Genomic DNA, 24,586 nt, shown 5'->3' with positions numbered 1-24,586 from the left:
GAGGATAATCTAAAGTTTTAGAAAGGCACATAGTTGAGTGATAAACTCTTTAAGGTCAGGGAACAAGAACAAAACAGCTGGACTATAATTAGCTGATGAACTTTTTATTGGTTGATGACAAAAGGTGATGATTAATTCCTATACCCATTTTTGCCTCCAAAAACTATTGATAAGTGGGTATGCACCCTCAAGATTTAAAGGAGAACTATTTTTTACTTATAAATTTGTGATTCTTTTAAGATTCCTTATAAGATTACCTTTCAAGATAAGTAATAAAGTAATTGGTCCTTTCTTTGTAACTGCAAAACACAACCTGACAGTAAAAGAATTGAGAAGAATATCTTGCTTGCTTACACACTGTTAATCTATAACAAGTTGTTTGGGTATGAATGCACGTACATTCTTGGGATAATTTTTCACCTGTAATATGTAAAATGTTTAATCATGCAAGTGATATGGAAAACATGATGCTTTTTACTTGCATTCATTGTAATCATTCACTTGAAAAATAGGATGTAACCACATTGTAATTTTTACATTGCCTGAATGATTTTGCTGGGGTATATAAACTGTATGGGAAAGAATAAAGATAGAAGGCGTTAGAAGGAAAAACATCAAGAATAAAGATAAAGTTAGAAGGAAAACATCAAGAATGAGAGAAGGAAATCACTAGGAAAATAAAGAATAATGAGAATGCAAAAGAAGAATAAAGAAAAGGCCTGAGGAAGCCATCAAGGAAGGGTATGGTTGCCTTTTCCCTTACTCCCTCAGATTAAAAAAAAAAAAAAGTCACAGAATGCAGTATGTGGACTCCATGGATTTCCCTTTGAGCTCTGCACTGCTGGAGGCTGGTCCCCCAGGCAGCAAAACTAGACTGGTGGTCCTGGGTTCTATAAGCAATCAGGCTGAGCAAGCCATGTGAAGCAAGCCAGTAAGCAGCGCCCCTCCATGGCCTCTGCATCAGCTCCCACCTCCAGGTTCCAGCCCTGCTTGAGTTCCTGTCCTGACTTCCTTCAATGATGGACTATGATCTGGAAGTGTAGGCCAAGTAAACCCTTTCCTCCCTAACTTGCTTTTTGGTCATGGTGTTTCGTCCCAGAAACAGAAACCCTCACTAAAATAATGGGTCTTTTAATTCTTCATAGGGAGAATAGGTTTGTTGACACCCACAAAATACCTTTTACACATTCAGTCTGGAAGAACTGATGCCTGGACAATAATGATTCTTCTTCCATTCTTTCTCTCTCTCCGTCTCTCTCTCTCTCCACTTAGTTCTATCATATAGCTATTTTCATTTATATATAATCAAAAGTATTTCAAGTGTTTTAATATAAGCATTATGTCTTTCATTTCAAATTACGAATTCATTGGTGATGTAAAGAAAATCAATTGACATTTTTATATAATAATATTGTATTTATAACATTGCTGTAAATGGTTGTTAATTCCTGGAGGCTATTTTTTATCAGTTCCTTGGCATTTTATGCATAAACAATTTCCAAAGACTTTTTAATTTCTTTCTTCCTCCTCTGCACCCATTTTATTTCCTTTTCTTGTCTTATTGCATAAATCAGGACTTCTGGTACAAGGTTTAAAAGCTGTATCTTTTTAACATTAACTGTGGCTTTTTCATAGATAATATTTATTAAGTTGAAGAAATTTCCCTCTTTTCCTGGTTGAGACATTTTATAATTGTTTGGTTCTCTCTTCCCCCCACCCCTTCTTTCTCTGAGATAGTCTCCCTACAAAGAGCCCTGGCAGTCCTGGACCTCATTATGTAGACCAGGTTGGCCTCGAACTCACAGAGATCTTTGCTTCTCAAGTGCCATGATTAAAGATTTGCACCACTTGGTCTTGACCCCTTTGCTCATCATTCCTCCCTCTCAAAGATCAGGCTAGAGAAACCCACAGAAACAGTTGATGTAAACCAGGAGGAGCTCATGGACCCCAGACTGATAGCTTGGAAACCAGCATAAGACTGACCCAGACCCTGTGAAAGTGGGTGTCAGTTAGGAAGCCTGGGGGTCTCTGGTAGTGGATCAGTATTTATCCCTAGTATACAACTGGACTTTGGGAGCCCATTACATAGAGGGATACTCTCTCAGCCTAGACACACTGGGGAATGCCTAGGCCCTGCTCCAAATGATATGACAGACTTTGAAAATCACCCCATAGAAGGCTTTACCCTCCCTGGGGATCAGAAAAGGGATGGGATAGGGGGCTGATGGGGGACAGGGGAGGATAGGATGGAGAGGGAACTGGGATTGACATGTAAAACAAGTTTGTTTCTAATTTAAATTAGGAAAATGTTTGCACCACCATACCTAGCCTTTATTGAGCCATCCTAGTCACAAATAGGTGTGGACCTTCTCAATTACTTTCTTCTATTTATTGATATAACTGTGTTTTTTATCCACTTTAAACTATTCATGGGATAAATTTCATTAACTGATCTTTTAAAAGTTGGCTATGTCTTACATATTTGGGGTAAATTGCACTTGGTTATGGAGTGTAACTATACATTGTTTGATTTGATTTGCTAATATATCTTGTTAAGGATTTTTGTATCCATGTGTATGAGTGACACTGGTCTGTAATTTTCTTTTCTTGTGATATTTTGCCTGGTTTGGATATTAAGCTAATATTCAAACCAGGTTTCATGGAATGGCACACTTACTCTGCCTCCACAGAGACTTTAGAGAATCTGGTGTGATTCTTCCTTAAGAATTTTGTAGAATCACCTGTGAAGCCTTTTGGGCCTGTTGCTTTTCCAATTTTGAACAATGATTAATTATTGATTTAATTTTAACAAATATAGGCTCACTCATATTGTCCACTACTTCATTGAGGTTTGGCAGGTTGTGTTTACAAAAAAGCAGTCCACTTTATCTAGCTTATTGATTTTGTGGGCTTAGAGTTCTTCATTCTGTTCTTTGCTTTTACTTATCCTCCATACATCTGTAGTGACATCCTCTATTTAGATTATGATATTAACAATTGGCAACTTTTTCCCTTTTCTCAGTTAGCTTGGCTGAATGCCTATTGATTTTATCAGTATTTTGAAAAGAACCAGATTTTGGTTTTATTGATTTTTCTCTATATTGATTCTTGTTTTCAACCTTATTGATTTCTGCTGTAATTTCTTATTATTTCCTTTCTTCTACATTCTGTGGTCTGAACAGCCTAATTCTTCTGGTTTCCTAAGGTGGAAATCTATGTCACTGATCTTAATTCTTCTTTCTAATTCAGCCTATAAAATTCTGTCTAGGCTCTGCTTTCACTGTCTTCTATAAATTTCAATAATTTGTATATGTTGTGGATGCTTGTGTCCATGTGTGCATGCATGGAGGCCAGAGTCTCTCACTGAACCTGGAGCTCGACAATTTTTGGCTAGGCTGGTGGCCAGCAAACCCCAGTGATTGTCCTGTGTCTACTGTCCCTGCCTCTGGGTTATAGGCCTGCATGGCTGAACTCTGCTCTATGTGAGTGCATAGGTGTGTGTGTGCATGTGTGTATGTGTTTGTGTGTATGTGCCTGTGTGTGTGTGTGTGTGTGTGTGTGGTGTGTTAGTGTATAGTGTGGTTCTCGGGATCCAAACTCACATCCTCATGCTTATGCAGCATGTACTCTTACCCACTGGACCATCTCCCAAGCATAATTTTAATAATTTTTTTGAGACTGGGTCTCATTAGGTAGTCCAGACTAGCCTGAAACTCACAATTTTCCTGCTTCTGCCTGCTAAAAGACAATTGTTACTTATATTGGTGACAATATATGCCCTTGTCACACCCTACCTTTTAGGAGTTTTGTTCTTATTAATGAAATTGTCCACATTCTGAGCTCCTCTGTACATGTCAGCAGTAGGTTCACAGGCCCAGGAAATGTCCTCCATGGAAGTGTTCATCCCTGTCCCAACCAAATGCTGCTTTGGGCGTCAGGCAGAACCAGACACATGCAAACACCTACACACACATACTCATAGCACAGAGCACCACATGCAGAGTTAGGTTGTTTGTACTTCAGGTCCCTTTACTGATGTTGTGCCTTAAGCTCTTCCTGGGGCAGGGATGGGGGAGACTCAGATAAAGTATGAGAAGTAATTCTAAAACCCTGTAATGGTTCTGTAATGGTTAATATCAATTGTCACCTTCATAAGATCTAGAGTCACCTAGGAGACAAAACTGAGGTCATGTCCTGATGGAGTTCCTAGCTTAGGTTAACTCAGGTTGAAAGACTCACTCTAGATGTGAGCAGTATCATCCCATGGGCTGGGGTCCTGGACTGGATAAAAAGGAGAATGGGAGCTGAGCACCAGCATCCATCTATCCTACTTCCTGATTGTGGATTCAAAACAACCAGCTCCCAACGCCTTCCCCACCACGAGGGACTCAATCCCCAAACCATAAGCCCAAACAAACCCTCTTCCCTCCTTCCCACTTCCTTCTGTCCCTTCCTTCTTCCCTCCCTCCCTTTCCCTTCCCTCTCTTCCTTCTATCTTCCCTCCATCCTTCCCTCCCTTCTTCCCTCCACCCCTTCCTTCCCTCTATTCCTTCTTCTTCCCCTCCCTTCTTCCTCTCCTCCCTTTCTTCTTCCCTCCCTCCCTTTCCCTTCAGTTGCTTTTTCAGGTATTTTGCTGCAGCAATGAGAAAACTCACTAATGCAACCCCCTCCCACCAGCTCAAACTTGTCATCATCCTGATTCAGGGACCTCTGCACTCATCATGTTTGTTTCTCAAGGCCTTATTCCCTCAGACGATGGACTGCCTGGACTGACACACCACAGGGCACCCCCAGAAAAACTGGAGGCCTCTACAGAATCATAAACACTTGAAGACACAAGGAGGCATCCCATTAGGATATCAGCTCTGGAAATCGGTGCTGTAGGAACATGGCCCTCTCAGCTCTACCTCAGGCCCCTGTCTAGAATCTACTTCTTGCTTCTGAGGATTAACTCTTCTGCATATTGGTCAGGAAATGAGTTCCTTGCTGTTTATTGTGGTCAAATCCATCAATGAAGTCAATAGAGCAGCAAACGCCAGAAAGGCTGACGTCTCTTTATTAATTCATGAGGTGCTTTGCAGTCCACTACTGTCCACACAGAGATTGATGGAAATAGAAAAAGAAACGCAAGTTAAATTATGTCTCTGTTAACTTTTGCTTAACTGGCCTGTCAGCCACCAAGGAGATTAAACATCTGTGATTTATTCCCATGTTAATCTCAATAAACACACACACAGGTGCAGGCACTCACACACACACACTTGTGCACACCAGCTAATGAGAGACTGCACCACACTGCAGATCTGAACATGGCTCTGACGGTTTGTAGTGTTAATCAGAGAAAGGCCAGAGCCAATGGGACGTAACAGGAGGCTCATTATCTGTTTCTTTTAGTCCTTCAGTCTGCAGTTCATTTGTTCATTTAATCTTTCCTCACCAGTTTCTAGCCTTGCTATAAAAAGCCTTGTGCTAGACTAGAAGAGGATTCTGGGAGATATAAAGTTTGCCCGTTTCTACCAGAGAGTCTGGCAATAATTAATTTAAATGTATATTTCAAGCAGTTCCTCTCTGCCTCTTACAGGCCTGGTAGCCTTATGTGAACCAGTTCCCTTATCCAAGCTCTTTTTCCCATGAGTGAAAGGTGAACCTGAGGTGTTTAGTTATCATAGCAGCCACCATTAACAGTCACTTGCTATGCACTGGGCCTAACAAGAGTCCTGTCTACAGATTATTAATACTACAATTCTGTGACGGAAATATGATAAATTTGTTCTTTTCCTTTGTTTTCTTTTTTCCTTTGTTTTCTTTTCTTTTTTTATTTTTGTTTTTTGAGACAGGGTTTCTCTGTGTAGCCCTGGCTATCCTAGAACTCACTCTGTAGACCAGGCTAGCCTTGCACTCTGAGGTCTGCCTACCTGTGCCTCCTAAGTGCCAGGATTAAAGGCATGCACTGGGGATTAAAGGTGTGTGCCACCCTGCCTGGCTTTTCCTTTGTTATTCTTGAAGTGTATGTGTGTGTGTGTGTGTGTGTGTGTGTGTGTGTGTGTGCACACTCATGCACACTTGTGCTTGACAACAGTGTCCACAGATGCCAGAAGAGGGCATCAAATTCTCTAGATCTGTAATTATAGGCAATTGTGGGTACTGGGAACCAAACTTGGGTCCTCTTCAGGAGTAGTCTGTCCTTTTAATCACTGGGCCATCTCTGCAGCCTCTAAATTTGTTCTTGTCACATTCTTGTAACCCAAGGCTCAAAGACAATGTACAATTTGCCCAAAACCTGTCAGCCACAAACTAGGGAATCTAAGCCCATGTGGTAGAACTTCAAAGCCCTGTTTCTAAAAGCTGCCTCTGACTCTAAGACCAGGTCTCATGTGCTAACTTCATGGAAATTGGGTGCTCTTACAGGTCTCTGGACTGCTGGGACCCCAAGGCCACTACTTTTGATCGTTATTGTTTCCTAGGGATTAGCTTGCTACCCCTAGATGTTTTCATGACATCTTTACTCCTGGGACTTTCTGCTCTTGGAGTTGGTGCTGTGGAAGAATTATCTTCTAACCTGGCCTTTCAGGCTCCCAGGGCTGAACACAGAGTCATGGGGACATCAGGTGATGGTACCATGAGTGCAAAGGATATAAATACAGGCACTTGAATAGGAACCTTGGAATTCAGGCCCTTCTCACTGGGACAAAAGTCCTACCTTTGGGACCATCTTGGCCTTGGGAGGACCCTGTTAAGGAGCTCGAGATTCTCTTTGGACAGTAGCTGGTGATCTCATTCCCTTCTGTTGCTTTAACCTTCTCAGGCTACAACATGATGATGCCACAAGCTGATGCCAGGGCTACCACTGTAATCCCAAAACAAGTCCACACAGCTCAGCACAACAGTTGTCTCCATCAGAGGCCCCAGCCTCTTCCAACATCTGACCCACACTAGATGCAGTGCCTTCCCCCTACACCTATTTCCTCCCATTCCTTTCACCTCCCAATTTCCCAGGAAGCAGGTGGCATACCTTGGTATCTCCCTGCTTGGTACTGTCACCTTGCTCTGTTTCCTCTCCTTCTTCACAGTGGATACCAAGGTTATTTCTATATTTCTTGTCTAAGCCAGCACCTCCAACAGAGTTCCTGTCTCCAGATTCTAGACCTCCTTGTTAATCTTGTGTTGGCTAATGGGAGATAAACTGTAAAAGGAAACTTCAAGTCTTTAAAGTGTTGGCCAAGTGTTATTTACTGAATGAATGCCCCCTGAACATGTGCTGTGAGCAGGATCCCACGCCAGGAGCTAAGGGAGGGTGGTGGTAACTATACACCATGTCCTTGTGCTTATGCACCAAGGGGAGCATTGAGAAAGACAAAGAATGAATAGGCCGAGATGAATGTCAGACAGTGGTGTGCTCAGTAGGGGGAAAGGCAAGGAAAAAGAATAATAAGTGCCAAGGCTGAGACCTATCTTAACTGGGATGTTCAGGGATTGTAAGATAATGTCTGTTAAATCCTTAGAACACAAAAAGCCAGATTCTAAGTGCATTGTATTCATTCGTGCATTTAACTGCCATAGCAACCTACTGAGGTAAACTATTAGTCTCATTCTAAGATGGGAGAGTTGAGCATAGGGAATCCATGTTCACAAAGAAGCCAGGCATTTTATCTAGGTGATTTGATTCCACCACCTTCCCAGTTGCTACAGCTGTGGTAAGCTACTTGTCCCAGGAGGTGATGCCTAAATTGAATCCTGGTGTGGGAGGGGCAACTTAGTAGGGTTCTGCCTAAAGTGAGCCTCAGACAAACCATCGTGAGCAGGTAGCTTATGTGAAAGGTGGATCTCTGGAAGCCATGGAAAGGGAGTAGGGAAGCTAGATGGAGAACAGATGTGTGACATCTAATCTTCATTGTCACCTTGACTAGATGTAGAATCACCATGGAAACCATACCTCTGGGTGTGTCTATGAAGATGTTTACAGAAAAAAAATCATCAAAGAGGGAAGATATATCCTGAATGTAGGAGGGATAGTCCCATGGACTTGGATCCTAGACTGAATAACAAGAGAAAAGAGGGCTGAGCACCAACATTCATCTCTCTCTGCTTCCGGACTGTGGGAGTGATGTGACCAGCTGTCTCACACTCCTGACACAACGCCTTTATGCCATGATGGACTGAACCTTCAAACTATGAGCCAAAATAAACCCTTTATGTTGTTTTTCACTGACTATCCTGTCATAGCAACAAGACACATAACTAACACAGGAAGGGAGCTGGTCAAGGCTGTTTTAGCAGTGTGTTTCCTCCCAGGGACATAGGGATCCAGTATGAAGCGTGCACCTTTGCATCTTCCCACCCCAAGTCTCACCTCTTCAGTGGATAGCTGCTGTCATGGAGCAAATCTCGGGTGCTTATGACCTGTTCATTTGCAGAGACAGTAGAGGTTCCCACCAAAGAAAAGCTGCAGGCAAAGACATTTAGGTGCTAGGAGGTGTAGCCTGGCCATCCGCATTGAAACCCTGAGACCCAAGTAGATATAATATAGTCAAGGCACAAGAAGCACCTACTAGACTATTCCACATAGAAATGATTCTTCTACAGGTAAAATCCCATGGGCAGTAACTGCCTTGGTATGTATGCCAAAGAGGAGAAGTAAGGCTCAGGATGACAGAGTCAAGCTGTGTGGTAGAAATTGCCACCAGAGAGGACGCTAGAGGCCAGGCATAACTTTAAATGGTCTTTCTAGGTGCTGAGAAGGGAGAAGACTACAGGAGAGAAAGGGTCCTTAGGAGATTGCAATATTAGTTTCAGTGACATATGTATTGCCTTGCCTTAAGGGAGCATTTCATTGGGGTTTAAATTCAGGTTATAGTTAGAATTGACAGTTGGTAAGAATTGAAGATGGAAAAGTCCATCCTGAGATATAAACAGAACTGAGGGCTCATCTCCTGAGACAGGTATCAGGACAGGGGCAAGCTCAGAGCAGTAGGGTTTGGAGATTGAGAAATTTATTTTAGACAATAAGTTTGAGAGGCATGCTAGTAACTAGATTCTTGAACACAGGACTAGAGGTCAGAGGACAGACCAGTTAGGTTTGCTGTGCTGTGTTCTAATCACCTCCAGGTACCCTTGAAAAGCCCTCAAGATAGACTAGGAATCTTCTAGTGTGTAATGTACAAGTACTGATGAGCTTAGAAATGCAGGGGAGAGCAGAGATGAACAGGAGAAACACTGGTCAGGAGGTGCAATGGTCACAGTCACACACAACCCACCATAGTCTATAAGACAGACAGAGGCTTGCTTTGGTCTGTCAGGCTTTGCTTGCAGAGAGGGGAATGGAAATTTAAAGCACAGAGTCCTTGTCCTAGTTTCACTTCTGTTGCTGTGACAAAAATGCCTGACAACAAGAAAACTAAAGAAGAAAAGGGTCCATTTGGTTTACAGTTGCAGGTTAGAGTTCATCACTGAGGGGAGTCACCGCAGGAACTCAGAGAAGCTAAATACAAAGCACCCACCATTGTCAAGAGCTGAGAAAAACAAATGTACTGCGTTGCCTGCTTGCTTTCCTGCTAATCATCTAGCTTTTCCACCCATTACACATAGTTCAGGGCCTCTTCCCTAGGGAACAGTGCTACCCAGAGTAGGTTAGGACTTTGCATATCAATTAACAATCAAGACAATACCCACAGACACACCCTCAGGCCAACCTGACCCTGGTGGGTCCCTCTCTTCCCTGATGACTCTAGGTTGTGTCAACTTGACATTTAAAATTAACCAGCAAAGTCTCCTTTAGTCCTTGAGAGCTCCTTTCTAGTTGTATTGTTGGATTATTTCTCATAGCTCCTGTTTCCAGGTCTAGTCCTCCCTCTCTAACACATTAATCAATGTTGCTATATATCTAGGTATCTCTGAGAAATATATTGTGTTGGTTTATGTTTGCCCCATAACTCAAAACATTATAAATTCTGTTCTTTACTTGATACTGTGTTACAATCTATTTGCACTACTATCAGTATATTTAATTTATTTTTCTAACTGCATCTATAAAAAGAAAAAAAATAGATATGGGTAGACCAGATAGCTCAGTGGGTAAAGATATTTGCTGCCAAGTCTGACATCCTGTGTCCCATTCTTGGGACTTGTATGGTAGAAGGAGAGAATCAACTTCTGAAAGTTTTCCTCTGACCACCACATATGTAGAATGAGCTGCCCCCCAGCCCCCTCACACCACAATACATAATTGTAAAAATATAAGATAGATGTTTAGGTTATATTTTCTTACACATTCTTCTGAAGAAGGCTGTTGGGCTTCCTGAAACTCCTTTATAAATTTTGCTACAAGGAATATTTTTCATCTGTGCTGTCAAGACTGAGTGTTTGAGGGCAAGCATGTGGTCTTTAGGATCATGAACAGCCATGTGAACACTGTGGAAGCCATGGAGAAGCAAAAACAACAAAATCTTATGCCTGGCTTTGGGTGTCTGATATATTTGACTTGTATGTATCTTAACCAGCAGACCAATCCTTCCATAGGGCCAGAGGTCATGGCATCCCCACCCCTAAGTGCTTACAATAGCCTATACTATCTCTGCCCTGGCCCTGAAACCAGAGCCAGCCAAAGAAACCCACCCTGGCCCTGGAACCACAGTGAGTGAAAGAAAACCATTCTGACTCTGAAACCAGAACCACTGAAAGAAACACACTTTGGTCCTAGAACTAGAGCCAGTGAAAGAAATACACCCTTGGTCCCCAAACTAAAGCCATAAAAAGCTTTAAAATGCCAGCAAAAGAACCACAGTTTGGCCCTGAAAACCAGAGCCAACTCTGCCCCTGGCTAACTGAGCAGAACAGAAGAAAGGGATAAGCTCTACTAGGAAGTTCCCTTAGGGGAACAGAGCAGAGCTTAGCTGTACCAGCTTTTTCTCAGAGAGGAGCAGGATTACTACATCCTCAGGGAGACCATCCCTGACCACACCCCAGCTCCAGGTATCGCCTGACTTCCCAACTAGTCAGGATACCTTTCCCTCCAGAGCTGTCCCTTAATAGCTCCAGGTATTGCCTGACTTCCCAGTGAGTCGGGATACCTTTCCCTCCACTTGCTTGCAGTGGTGACATCATTTCATGTGGGATCCTGACTGACTAAAAGGAGAACTGGAGCTAAGCACTCATCTCTCTTCTCTTCCTGACTTCGTGGCTACAATGAGATCATCTACTCCACACTCTTGCTGTCATGACTTCCCTCCTTGATGGACTGTGTCCTCAATCTTTCTTAAGTAACTTTTGTCATGCATTGTGTCACAGACAAAAAGAGAAGTAACTCATGCACACATTTTCCTTATTTCCCTCCAAATCTTAAGAATTCAGCTTGATATTGTGATTAAATACTAAGTAACAAGGGTTAGAGAAATGGCTCAGGAATTAGGAGTGTATGAATAAAAATATAACCTCTCTGTTTTCCACTTCTGCTGTCTTGCCATTCACTCCCTGCCATCATGAACTCAAGCCCTATGGAGTTGTAAGCCAGAACAAACCCTTTCTTACTTAAGTTGTTTTTGATCATGGTATTTTTTTTATCACAGCAACAGTAAAGTAACTAATATACCATGTTATGGGAAAACCATAGTTATCTCCCACTCAAACTACCTTTGTTCAGTTTGGGAACCAGGATTACACTTTCCAGACAAAATCATGTATTTCTTTTTCCTTGACATCTATTCTTCTGTGTGTTTTAGGCGTCTGATTCTCTGCTATTTGATGGCACTGTTAACACAGCTGCCACAATACAGTGCTATGGCCGTCTTTGAAAATGTAATGTTAATTCCACTCCCATTTCATTAAGACTCTTAGTTCTGCCAAGGTCTGGGGCTACCTTTGGCATTTTATGTATTTCTAGAGCTTTATCTAGATTAAGGGTTCTTAAACTTTTTCCATTTACAACTATGATGGGTTTTCGCCTAAGGAACTGTTTAGTTTATCTAAGTATCCACATGAGTGTGTGCACATTTGTGTACAGATGGGCTGATAGAGACTAGAGGTCAATATTGAGTGTCTTCCTCAGTTTTTCTCCCTTTTGCAGATTTTGTTTTTCTTTTAATTGGTGTGTGAGAGAAAGAGAGTGGGGGGGAGAGGAGAGAGGGGTACTATGTGAGTGTGTGTGTGTGTGTGTACATAACCATAGAGGCTAGAAGAGGGTGTCTGCTAGGAGGTCCTCAAGCTACAGGTGGTGAGCCACCTGACAAGGGTGCTGGGAATGGAACTCCAGTCCTTTGCATGAACAGCAAGCACTCCTAACTGACGAGCCATCCCTCCATCTTATTTTTTGAGACAGTGTCTTACTGAACCTAGATCTTGCCATTTTGGCTAGACTGTGATGGCTAGCAAGTCTCCAGAATCCACCTGTTTCTACACCCCCCACCCGACCCCTTGTGCTGGGGTTGTAGATACACCACCATATCTGGATTTTATGTGGATTCTGGGGGTCCAAACTGAGACTTTACCATAAAGTCACCTCCCCAACTCAAACCTGATAATTTACAAGACTCTGGGTGTGTTGTATGTATAAAATAGCCACACCGATCAGGTATTTACTGACAATAAATCTAAAGAAAATTACTTGTAAAAATGTCTCAACACACACACACATACACACACACACACACACACACACACACACACACACACCATACAACATGAGAGTACTCTGCCAGAAGTGCCTCTGAATCACTTCTTTGTTACTGAATGTTAAGAGATCTTTGCTGTTGTCAAAGTCTTTGCAACCCCTTTTCACACAAGGTCACAACCCACTGTTTCCAGAGTTTTGATCCTACTCACATTTGTCTTCAGTTTTACTTGTATTTCTTCCTCTCCCATCAGTGTTGTCTATTTGAATAGTGTTGAGATTAGAATTTCAAATGTCCCCATGTAGGCGCATGTGTGTGAACACTTGGTCCCAGCTTATGTGACTTGGGAGGTCATGGAACCTTAAAGAGGTGGAGGTTTGTTGAGGAAAGTACACCACTGGGGGTGGGCTTCATAGCCTGGCCCCACTTCCTTTTGTCTTTTCCTGCTTTCAGTTCATAGATGAAACAGCCAGCCTCAGGGGCCATGCCTTCCCCACCATGATGGACCCTGTCTCCTCTGGGACTTTACACATACTAAACCCTTCCTCACAAACGATGCTTTTATGTCAGGGTGTTCTATCACATCAACAGCAAAGTCGTGGATGCAATCAATCTTTCTGCAGGACACTCTCATAATTGTTAACTTCCTATTATTTTTGTCCTCTGGATTTATACATCCCCGCCTATATTCTTCTTCATATCTTTCCTATCTGCTTATCTAGATTGCTCTGTTACTTTGAACTTTGTAAGTTGAAAGATTAACTCTCTTTCTGTCCTTATTTCTTAATAAATCAGTATACTTAAAGCTATAAATTTACTTCTGAGTACTGCTTTGGATATGATCCATAAAAGCTGACACATGTCACTGTCTTTCCCTTCTAAGTATTCAGTGGCTTCTTGATTTCTTTTATAGCTCAATGCCATTTTGTAGTACTTGTGAAAATTCTAAACATAGTTCTAAAATTTAATTGCATCACGGTCAGAAATATTACATGAAAGATGTTAATTCTTTTAAATTTGTAGATTTTTAAGTTTTAGCAAAGCTGCTTTGAAGGCTACCGTGGTTTGAATGTCTATCCCCTTCAAATTGACATTGAAATTTGCCATTGTCAGGGGCTGGAGAGCTGGCTCAGCAGTTAAAAGCACTTGCTGCTCTTGTAGAGGACTCAGGTCCAGTTCAGCACCCGTATCAGGTGGCTCACAACTACCCACAGCTCCAACTACAGGAGAACTGACACCCTCCTTTGACCTGCACAGACTGATACACATACATAATGTGGTAATTTGAATAAGAATGCCCCCATAGTCCCATAGATTTGAACGCTTGGTCACACCAAAGAGTGGCACTATTAGAAGGTATAGCATTGTTGGAGTAGCTGCAATCTTGTTAAAGGAAGTGTGTCACTAGGGACAGGCTTTGGGGTCTCAGAAGCCCAAGCCAGGTTCAGTGATGCTCTCTCTCTCTCTCTCTCTCTCTCTCTCTCTCTCTCTCTCTCTCTCTCTCTCTCTCTCTTCCTCCCTCCCTCCCTCCCTGTTGCCTCTGGATCAGAACACAGAGCTCTCAAGTTACTTCTCCATCACCATATCTGCCTGCATGTCATCATGTTCCCTGCCATGTCTACAATGGACTAAACCTTTGAAGTGTAAGCAAGCCCCAATTAAATGCTTTCTTTTATAAGAGTTGCCATGGTCATGGTATCTTGCTACAGAAGTAGGACACTAAGAATGTATATATATTCACCTGCTTTAGGGTGAGCACTGATGTCTCTCTGTCTCTTCCATGCTATATCACATCCTCTGCCATGTTACAGTGCAGCAGGAAAGCCTTTGCCAGATGCTGGAACCACACTGTTATATTTCTTCATCTCCATAATCGTGAGCCAAGGCAATTTGTCCGCATAGAGACCTGGTTTGTAATAACCTGTTATAGCAACAGAAGACACAGTAATATACTTGGATGAGCATGTAGTAATTTGATGGGTTGTTACATGTCTGTGAAAAACATGTATTTTGTTTCTTGAGATAGCTAGGTACTGGTAAATTATATTACTGTAATCATCTCTGTTTTTGCTTATTTCTGCCTGCAGTCCAGACCACTCTCAAACATCTAGCCAAGGATTTGCTGTGATCCTAATCCTTCTACCTTTGCTTCCTGGGTACAGAGGTTACAGTCTTAGAGTCCCCACTAAGTCACTAATTTATTTTTATCTCTATGATCTATTTTATTAAGTTTTTCTTTTCTTTTTGTTTTTCAAAATTAATTTTTAATATTCCAATCCAAGTTCCCCCTCCCTCCTCTCTTCCTGACCTCCCCCACTTCCCACACCCACCTCCCATCTGCTCCTCGGAAAGGGTAAGGCCTCCCCTAGGAAGTCTACTAAGTTGTCCCATCATCTCCTTGAAGCAGGACCAAGGCGCCTCTCCACCCCCACCCCCCTGTGTCTAGGCTGAGCAAGGTATCTCTCCATATAGAATGAGCTTCACTAAGTCAGTTAGTGCATTAGTGCATTAGTGTTAGGTCTTGGACCCATTGCCAGTGGCCTCATATATTGTCCCAGCTGCACCATTGTCACCTATATTAAGGGAGTCTAGTTAGGTCTTATGCAGGGTCCCCATTTGTCAGACAAGATTCAGTGATCTCTCACTAGCTTGGGTCAGCTGATTCCGTGGGTTTCCCCATCATGGTCTTGACTCCTTTGTTCATATTATTGCTCCTCCCTTACTTTGTTTTACTACAAGATCTTGGCCTAATGGTTAGTTATGGATTTCTGCATCTGCTTCCATCTGTTTCTGGAAGAGGGTTCTAGCTTCTCTGGGGATGTGGATTATAGGCTGGGTATCTTTTGCTTTATGTCTGGTATCCATGTATGAGTGAGTACATACTATATTTACCTTTCTGGGTCTCGGTTACCTCAGTCGGGATGGTTTCTTCTAGTTCTTTCCATTTGCCTGCAAATTTTAGGATGGCATTGTTTCTTTCCAATGAGTAGTACTTCATTGTGTAAATGTACCACATTTTCTTTATCCATTCTTCAATTGAGGGGCATCTAGATTGTTTCCAAGACCTGGCTATTACAAATAATGCTGCTATGAACATAGTTGAGCAAATGTCCTTGTGGTGTGAATATGCCTCCTTTGGGTATATGCCCAACAACAGTGGTATTGCAGGGTCTTGAGGTAGGTTAATCCCTAATTTTCTGAGAAATCGCCATACTTATTTCCACAGCTGCTGTGAAAGTGTGCAGTCCCACAAGCAATGGAGGAGTGTTCCCCTTTCTCCACATCCTCTCCAACATAAGCTGCCATCGGCGGGTTTTTTTGTTTTGTTTTGTTTTATCTCAGCCATTCTGATCAATGTAAGATGAAATCTCGGAGTGGTTTTGGTTTGCATTTCCCTGATGACTAAGGATGTTGAGCATTTCTTTAAGTGTCTTTCCACCATTTGAGATTGTTGAAAATTCTCTGTTTAGATCTGTACCCCATTTTTTCACTGGATTATTTGGTAGTTTGATGTCTAGTTTCTTGAGTTCTTTGTATATTTTGGAGATCAGCCCTCTGTCAGATGTGGAGTTGAAGATTTTTTCCCATTCTGTAGGGAGCTGTTTTGTCTTGTTGACTGTTGTTTTTGCTTTATAGAAGCTTCTCAGTTTCAGGGGCTCCCATTTATTAATAGTTGTTCTCAATGTCTGTGCTACTGGTGTTCTCATTAGCAAGTGGTTTTCTGTGCCTATATGTTCAAGTGTATTTCCCACTTTCTCTTCTATGAGATTCAGTGTGGATGGATTTATATTGAGGTCTTTGATCCATTTCACAAGTCACTAACTTTTAAGAGGTTATTGTTGTGGAATATTTTTATCACACTATGATACTCCCAAGACTGATAATCAGGTTTACCTTGAATCAGAGGACAGAGCTAGCTACTAGCAGACCAGAATTAGCCATAGAGGTTTTGGAAGATGTAGAACATATAGAGAGACACAGAAAGTAGTGGGGTGGGGACTTAGAAATATCCGTGGGCCCTATTGGATGGAGGATGGAGAGAGAGATGGGGTCACTGGTTACTTCCCTGCTGTTTCTCTGATCAGTCAGGTTTTTACTGATCAGATTCTCAATATCTGATTCCCAAGTTTTTATTAATAGCAGAATAATTAAGGCAAACGTATTAGCTGGCATCCAATGTGTGATGAGATCATGTGACGGCTTTTTAAACCACCATTTCTCTGCCGCACCACCAGGGGTCACTGGCTATTCCTGCCTGGAGTTTTTCCCATTGCAACCACCTTGCAACAGCCCCATCCCAGCTGCGCATCCCTGGCTCTCCATCCCAGCTCCAAACACTGCAGCTGCAGCCGCCCACTGGCTCTGCAGCCACCTGAACCAGCCACCCATCAATGACTCTGTCATTCCAGTAGCCGGGTGCCCTCCCATGCAGCATCCTAGACACACAGGCTTCTCCTGCCTATTTTTCCCTTGTGTCTGTTTCTCAGACCTCTCACTCCCCCTCCCACTGTGGCCTAGTACAAGTGTGGGCCAAGCAAAGCTAGCCCAGTTTCCTGGAACGCCCCCTCCTCCCCCTCCCAGGCTGGTCGTGCATGGCCTAGCACCAGCACCTGGGCTGAGCAGAGCTAGTCCAGCTGTCTTGCTAACCCCCACCACCACTGCAGCCAAGCCCTGCCTTTGCAGCTGGCTACCCTCATATGGCTTCGCCTTCACTATCATCATCAGTGGATCTGGTAAGGTACCTAGATATTCTTAAAGGGACAATTGGTTTTAAAAAATGAGAATAAAAGTTTTTCCCATGTTAAAAATGGGGAAAAAATTTTATGGTGCAGGGAGTTAAGTCTCTGTATGATTCTACAATGAATGGCTGAAAATGGAAAAATTAAATAAAGGGATAATCAACTTAGCTAGGATTGACATGATGTAGATTACAATTATTACCAACTCAATAATTCACAAATTTTATCTTTTAAAAGTGGTTTGATCTCATGCCAAATATGAAAAATTGGCCAATAAGATACAATCCTTAGCAAGACCTACTAAGGAAATGAAGAAAAATATTCACACACTCACAGAGGAATTTAGAGCACAGCCTTCCCACCATTGCATTATGAAACTGAAGAGGAGCAGCCCAAGGTTATTAGGACACCAACCTTAATTTATCCAGTGACCATTCAGGAATGACTACCAGATGACAGGCACCCCAAAGGATATGCAGAAGTTGCCTGGGATCCTGTAGAAATGTTAGATTTGAAGAGATTTAAGGAAGCAGTTGTTTCATATGGTATGCATTCACCCTTATGGTGAAGCAGATGGTAAATTCATGAGCAACTCAGAACAGAATTATCCCATAAAACTGGAAATATTTAGCTATAGCAATATTGGAAGCTGGTCCTCAGTTACAATGGAAAACACGATGGAGAGAGGAAACTAGGGTTGTAGAACAATGAAATAGGACTAGAGGTATTGGCATTTCCCAAGACCAGCTTCTCAGTGAAGGCCAGTGTGCTGATTTGCAAAAACAGTTTATATTGGATGATCAAACCTTGGCTTTGAATGCTTGAGACAGGGTTGAAGAATCAAAAAAAGAGGACCAAGTCATTTATTAAATTTATGCAAGGCCCAAAAGAAGCCTTCACTGATTTTTTTTTTACAAAGATTGACTTCAGCTGTAATAGAGTAATATCAGACCCACAGGCTAGACAAATATTAATTGAATCTTTGGCTTTTGAAAATGCTAATTCAGAATGCAAAAAGATGACTAGGCCTTTAAAGGCAAGATCAGCACCCATAGATGCTGAAATACAGCTGATACTGGATCTCACAACTGTGATGATACTGGGATAGGAGAAGTGATTTATTTTAAAAGGTTTAAGAAAAATCAAAATGTCAGAAGTTTTAATTGTGGTAAACAAGGTCATCTGAAAAGGGATTGTAGGAAAGGCATTCCTAAAACGTTTTTTCTAGATATAATCTAAAAAGAAGGCTCCAGCCTTCTGTAATATGCAGGTATGGCAAAGGCTGGCATTGGACTAATGAATGCAGATCAAAAGAGACAAGCAAGGTGACCCTTTGCCATTGGGAAACACTTTAGGGGGCTTCCCACAGGTGCCAATATCAAATTTTGTTCAATCATTTGTTGTCATTATTGGGAAAAGGCATCCACAGAACAATTAGAAGACTTAATTCCTTTTGGAAAAAAAAAAGCCATACTGCTCTGGATGACAGAACAGCTTCAGCAGATAAAACAAAATTTTCAGGAGAGACCATAAAACAATTATTTTGGCAAACTTCTATACATGATCAAAGACAAAAGCTAAAAATACAAATGAATGGCATTGTAATTGAAGGTTTATTAGACATAGGCATAGATGTAACAATAATTTCACCAGCATCTTGGCATCTAGATTGGCCTCTTCAGGAGGCAAATATTCAGCTTCTAGGGATTGGAACTTTATCTCGGGTAAAACAAAGTACAAGCTGGGTCAAGTGTATAGGGTTAAAAGGACAGGTAGGGAAATTAAAGCTTATGTGGCTAACATAGCAATGAACTTATGGAGACATGATTTGTTACAACAATGGAAAACCAGGATTCAACATTCCTCTAATCTCAGAAACAAAATAAGGATGCTTCTGAAAGAAATAGTAAAAGGCAGTATCAAGAACAGTTACCAACCATTCAGGTTGTACATAAACATGGCACAACAATTGTTGATCTTTCAAAGGTACCAACAACCCTGCCTTTAAAATGGTTAACTGACAAACCTGTCTGAGTGAAACAATGGCCTTTGACATCAGAAAAATTGCAGGCATTATAACAGCTGGACCAGCTAAATGGTCAACATATTGAAGATTTAACTAGTCTTTGTAATTCTCCAATATTTGTCATTAAAAAGAAATATGGAAAATGGAGAATGGTAACAGATCTACTAGCTATTAGTAATGTGATCCAGCCAATTGGCTTGTTACAGCCTGGAATTCCCTTGCCTTCTTCATTACCTAAAGGCTGGCCTCTTATAGTTATTGATTTAGAAGATTGTTTCTTCACTACACTTTTACAATAAGAAGATAGAGAAAAATTTGCCTTCACAGTGCCTACTAATAATAATTCCCAGCCTGTTAAAAGGTATAAGTGGAAAATTCTATTCCACAAGGGATGTTAAAAAGCCCCAACTTGTGTCAATATTTTATGCAACAGCCATTGAAAATAATTTGTAAACAATTTCCTCAAGCTATAATTTGCCAATACATGGGTAATATCTTACTGATTCAGAGGCAGATACCTTAGAAAAATGTTTGAAGAAATAAAGAAAATTTTGCATTGTTGGGAATTACAAATTGCTCCTGAAAAAATACAAAGAGGAGATTCTATTAAATATGTAGGATATAAGACAGGTTTACAAAAAATTCAACCACAGAAAGTACAAGTCAGGAGAGATCAATTACAAACTCTTAATGATTTTCAAAAATTGCTAAGAGAAATTAACTGGCTACAACCTACAACTGGATTAACTACTCAAGAACTAAGTAATTTATTTCAGACCTTACAAGGTGACAAGGACTTTAAAAGTCCAAGAAAATTATCAGCTGGGGCTAAGAGAGAAATAGCTTTGGTAGAAGGGAAATTACAGGGTGCACAAGTGAATAGCTTGGTTCCAAAGCTTGATTGTATCCTGGTCATACTAACTTCTATGCATTATCCTACAGGAATTCTTATGTAGAGAGAAGATACTATTTTAGAATGGATTTTTTTTACCACACAAACAACAAAAAAATAAATACCTATTTAGAAAAAGTTTCTGAATTGATTCTGAAATGAAAATTGAGACTTTGTCCCCATGTTACATATGTTTTCAATGTCAAACTGAGATCTATTTTAGATAGACTGTGGTCTTCAAATACTTTAGAGACCTACAGAATATGGCATTTAAGACATTTTAATAACATAATGCTTTACATGACAGTGAGACACCAATTTACTTCAAAATGGATGATGGGCATCAAGGAACCTACATATGGAGTTTGCTTTCATTGTGGCAAAGTCAGCCACTGGGCAAAGATACTGCCCTTGCCTCAACTGCTGACAGAATGCTGTCCAAACTGGACAAACAGGACACGAAAGAAAGTGATTGTCAAATGTTGCCAAGACAAAGAAGGACAGTCCTTCAAAATTCCTGCTTCACCTAAAAGTCTGTCAGATATTCTAGGCCTGTAGCCTGAAGACAGATGCACCAATGTTGCAGAGGAACCTTGGGTGACTGTCTAGGTGGTCAGCTGTCTCTGTCATTTCTATAATTTGGAAGTCATTTGCTCTACACTTACTTTTTTCTCAGTTAACATTGTATCTTCTCGGCTCGCTGATGAAGATATAGTTACAGTTTTGCTTGTTACCAAATTCATAAGAGAAACTCACAAAAGAGGCATAGAATGTATAAGGTTGAGAGACCAAAAGCAAACAAACAAAAAACTTAAGTTGTTTATCTAAGAAAATGCTTTGAGGTTATTTGGGTGGGTAATACAAGTCAGGATAGAAAGTGAACTAGGTATAAAATTTGGACTCACCAAGCTAGGATAGATAATGGAGTATTTTCTTTAAATTTGCCAAATGCAAATGGACTGGAAATTGTGAGTGTAATTCTTACCTGTTAATTTTTCTTATTGGATGTAGTTTTACCATGTTAAAGCCTTTCCTTTTTATTCAGACAAAAGAGGAAAATGTGGGATATTTTGATCACACTCTGACACTCCTGAGACTGACGATAAAGTTTACCTTGAATCAGAGTGCAGAGCTAGCTACTAGCTAACTAGAATTAGTCATAGAGATTTTGGGGGACCCACGATATAGAGAGAAACACAGGAAGTAGTAGGGAGGGGCTTAGAAAGATTCATGAACCCAGATCAGGAAGAAGAGAGAGATAAGGTCAATCAGGTTTTTACCCTGACATCTGATCCCGAGATTTTATTAATACTAGAATAACTAAGGTAAGCACATTGGGGTGTATTAACATCTTATATGTTTTTTTTTATTTTTCACCCTGCCCTATAACCAGTACATTATTTAATTTTATATTATGTTATGAGGACATGCATGCTCATGGCCATTATATTTCTTGATCTATTGCCTATTTGCCAATGTATAATGTCTTTGTTTCCATTACTTTGTGACTTGAATTACTACTTCTCTGATGTTAAAATTTCTATCTATTATGGCTTGTTAATTGGTAACTGCTTTCCTGTCTTTTCTATAACCCTAGTTTCTAATACATATCTTGTAAACATACTGCTGGATATTAAAACAAAACTGATCCATATAGAAAGCTACTGTGGTTTTATTAATGAATATAATGTAACTTATAATGACTGCAATTCCTCTTTTTTATCATTTTTGAGACTTTTTGTTTGTTTGTTTTTCGAGAAAGGTTTCTCTGTGTAGCTTTGGAGCCTATCCTGGCACTCACTCTGGAGACCAGGCTGGCCTCGAACTCACAGAGATCCGGCTGCCTCTGCCTCCCTAATGCTAGGATTAAAGGCGTGTGCCACCAACACCTGGCTCTGCAATTCCTCCTTTATTAACATTTATTTCTGCCTTTTATGTTTTCTATTCCCTGTGCTCTCTCCCTTCTAACATTTTCTTCAGGTGGTTTGCAAGTTAAACATTAGCTTTATCCTCTTCTAGGAGCTGTCCCTCAGTTATTAAGAAAGGCCTTAGGGGGCTGAAAAGATATCTCAACAATTAAGAGTTCTTGTTGCTCTTGTAGAGGACCAAAGTTCAGTTCCCAGCACCCATATCATATAGCTTACAATCGCCTGTAACTCCAGCTTCAGGTGATCTGATGCCCTCTTCTGGCCTCCATGGGCAATGCATTCATGTGCACACATCCACACACAGAGAAACAAAAATGTTATAAGAACTCTCCTTTTCTCCTCTTTAAATTCTTCAAGATACTAATATGTATTTCACCATAAAAGGAATTTCTGTATAAGTCAGGCATTGTCATGTGTACCTGTAATCCCAGTGTTGGGAGGTAGAAATAGGTAGATCCTGGGAGTTTACATGCCAGTCTGTACAGCTGAAATGGTGAGGTTCAGTGAGACTGTGTCTCAAAAAATAAGGTAAAGGGGCTGGAGAGATAGCTCAGATGTTAAGACCACTTGCTGCTCTGACAGAGAATCTATGTTCAGTTCCTAGCACCTACATGGTGGCTCACAATTAACTCTAACTCCAGTTCCAGGGGAGTATGTGCCCTCTTCTGGTCTCTATAGGTACTACAATCACATGGCACACCTACATGCAAACAAAATATTCATACACATAAAACTTTTTAAAAAATATATCATAGAGATGCAATTGAGGAACGTAGCTTGACATCATCCTCTAGCCTCTTGTGATGGTAAGGATGCATGCATGCATGCACACATATGAACACACACACACACACACACACACACACACACACACGCACGCACGCACGCACGCACGCACGCACACACGCACGCACACACAGGCACAGAATTGGGGGCATAGACAAACCTAAAGTGACAGATGGAAGAATGAAAGGAAGAAGATAAAGAAAAACCAAGAGGCTAGTGAGGAATAGAAAGATGGGTAATTGGCAAGAGGAAGGGAGTTGGGATCTGAGAGAAGGGAGCCAATATCCTGCATTTATAGCATGGCCAAATTCAAACAGTGAGAAAACTCTAGGTCTCCTTGATACCTTTCATAGTGTCCCAAGACTGTTTCTCTGCTCTCAATTAAGAGAACATTCCAAACTATTTGATGACAACTTAAGAATGGTCACTGTGCTCAAAGGCCTCTTTCAGACCTGGGGATGAAGTACTGAGCAACAAGGTTCTGTGTGTTTCTCAAATTCCCAGTCAAGTAAGTAACCGAAAGCATCACCTTGGAATGTGAAAGTGTGGGCATCCCAGGAGCATCCAGCAAGAAAGAGATGCTGAGCCTGTCTGTGGGGACCAGGGAACTCTTCTGTATAAAGTGATATCTCAGCTAAGATTCAAAGGAGTGCCTTGACAGGAACGGGCACCACTGCTGCCTCCCTGCTGAACTGGCTCTCTGCATCCTGTGGTTTACACAAAAACATCCTAGGTGTGGCCAAAGCATAATGCTTGCCCTGAGCATCGGGCCAGACTGGGTTCTCTGATGGCCCCTCATGGGATTCACATGGCCCCTCCCTCCCCTGTCTCCTCAGCCCAAGTAGCTTCATAACTAAATAATGTCAATGTGAGTGACTAATTGCTTCATGAGGCTCCCTACCACCTTCGCTCTGAGCCTGAGTGTCACATCTTCTCAGTGTCTTCATTTCCATCTCCACATGATCATGTAAACTAATTTGGAGAGATTAGGGAGCAAATCTTTGGAGAATAAAGCTATTTATGCTTCTAAGAAGCTAAGTCACTGTGCTCATGCTGACTTTACCCCGCCATTGTCATGACCTTGAGAGAACTATGGAAGCTCCCAAGCTTCGGTTTCCTCATCCTTAAAGACATTGTGATAATTCTCAGGATAGTAGTGAGAACTAAACGATGCCAGGCTGTGACATGTGAAACAGAGCCTGGGACTCAATAAGGACTTCGAGAGGGAATTGCTTGATGGTCATGTTAGAATTAGCATCATCATGCATGGTAATGTGAACACTAGCATTTCTATTCTGTAGGCTGGTAGTACTGATGAGGGAAATAATGATGGTTAAAAGTATGTTTCAGATAGAAGTTTTCTATAGTTTTCTATAGTTGGCCAAAACATGGAGAAAATACCAAATATAGCTTCCAAGGGCTATATAATACCCAGCCTAGTATTCAATGCTCATTTCTAAATTTGGCTTGAAGAATATACGAAGTAGTCATAAAGATGATTTCATATTTAAGAAATTATAACAGATTCTTTGTGGATTTTTGTCTTATCCCTGGGTTTGTTTAAGAGTCCAAAACATCTGGTCACATTTTTTTTGTCAGCTTAAATTTGTTCC

The 24,586-nt window shown here is 41.2% G+C and overlaps 1 protein-coding gene across 2 annotated transcripts in view; it reads right to left on the bottom strand.

The window, feature by feature from the left end:
- The window catches only part of Fstl4 (follistatin like 4), a 684,516-nt gene that overhangs the window by 441,828 nt on the left and 218,102 nt on the right, over positions 1 to 24,586 (bottom strand). Inside the window, exons 1-2 of one of the 2 annotated variants that reach the window (XM_035447503.1) lie at positions 17,756 to 17,842; positions 14,344 to 14,523 (exon numbers count right to left, since the gene is read on the bottom strand). The exons of the other annotated variant lie outside the window; for it this stretch is intronic. The gene's annotated coding sequence lies outside the window, so the exon portion shown is untranslated. Of the gene's footprint in view, positions 1 to 14,343; positions 14,524 to 17,755; positions 17,843 to 24,586 lie in introns of those variants that run through there. 2 annotated transcript variants of the gene reach the window in all.

The sequence above is a fragment of the Cricetulus griseus genome, chromosome 7 (assembly GCF_003668045.3).
Source record: "Cricetulus griseus strain 17A/GY chromosome 7, alternate assembly CriGri-PICRH-1.0, whole genome shotgun sequence".
Taxonomy (NCBI): domain Eukaryota; kingdom Metazoa; phylum Chordata; class Mammalia; order Rodentia; family Cricetidae; genus Cricetulus; species Cricetulus griseus.
The sequence above is the reverse complement of the archived record's forward strand: the minus strand, read 5'-3'. Positions and strand labels throughout refer to the sequence as shown.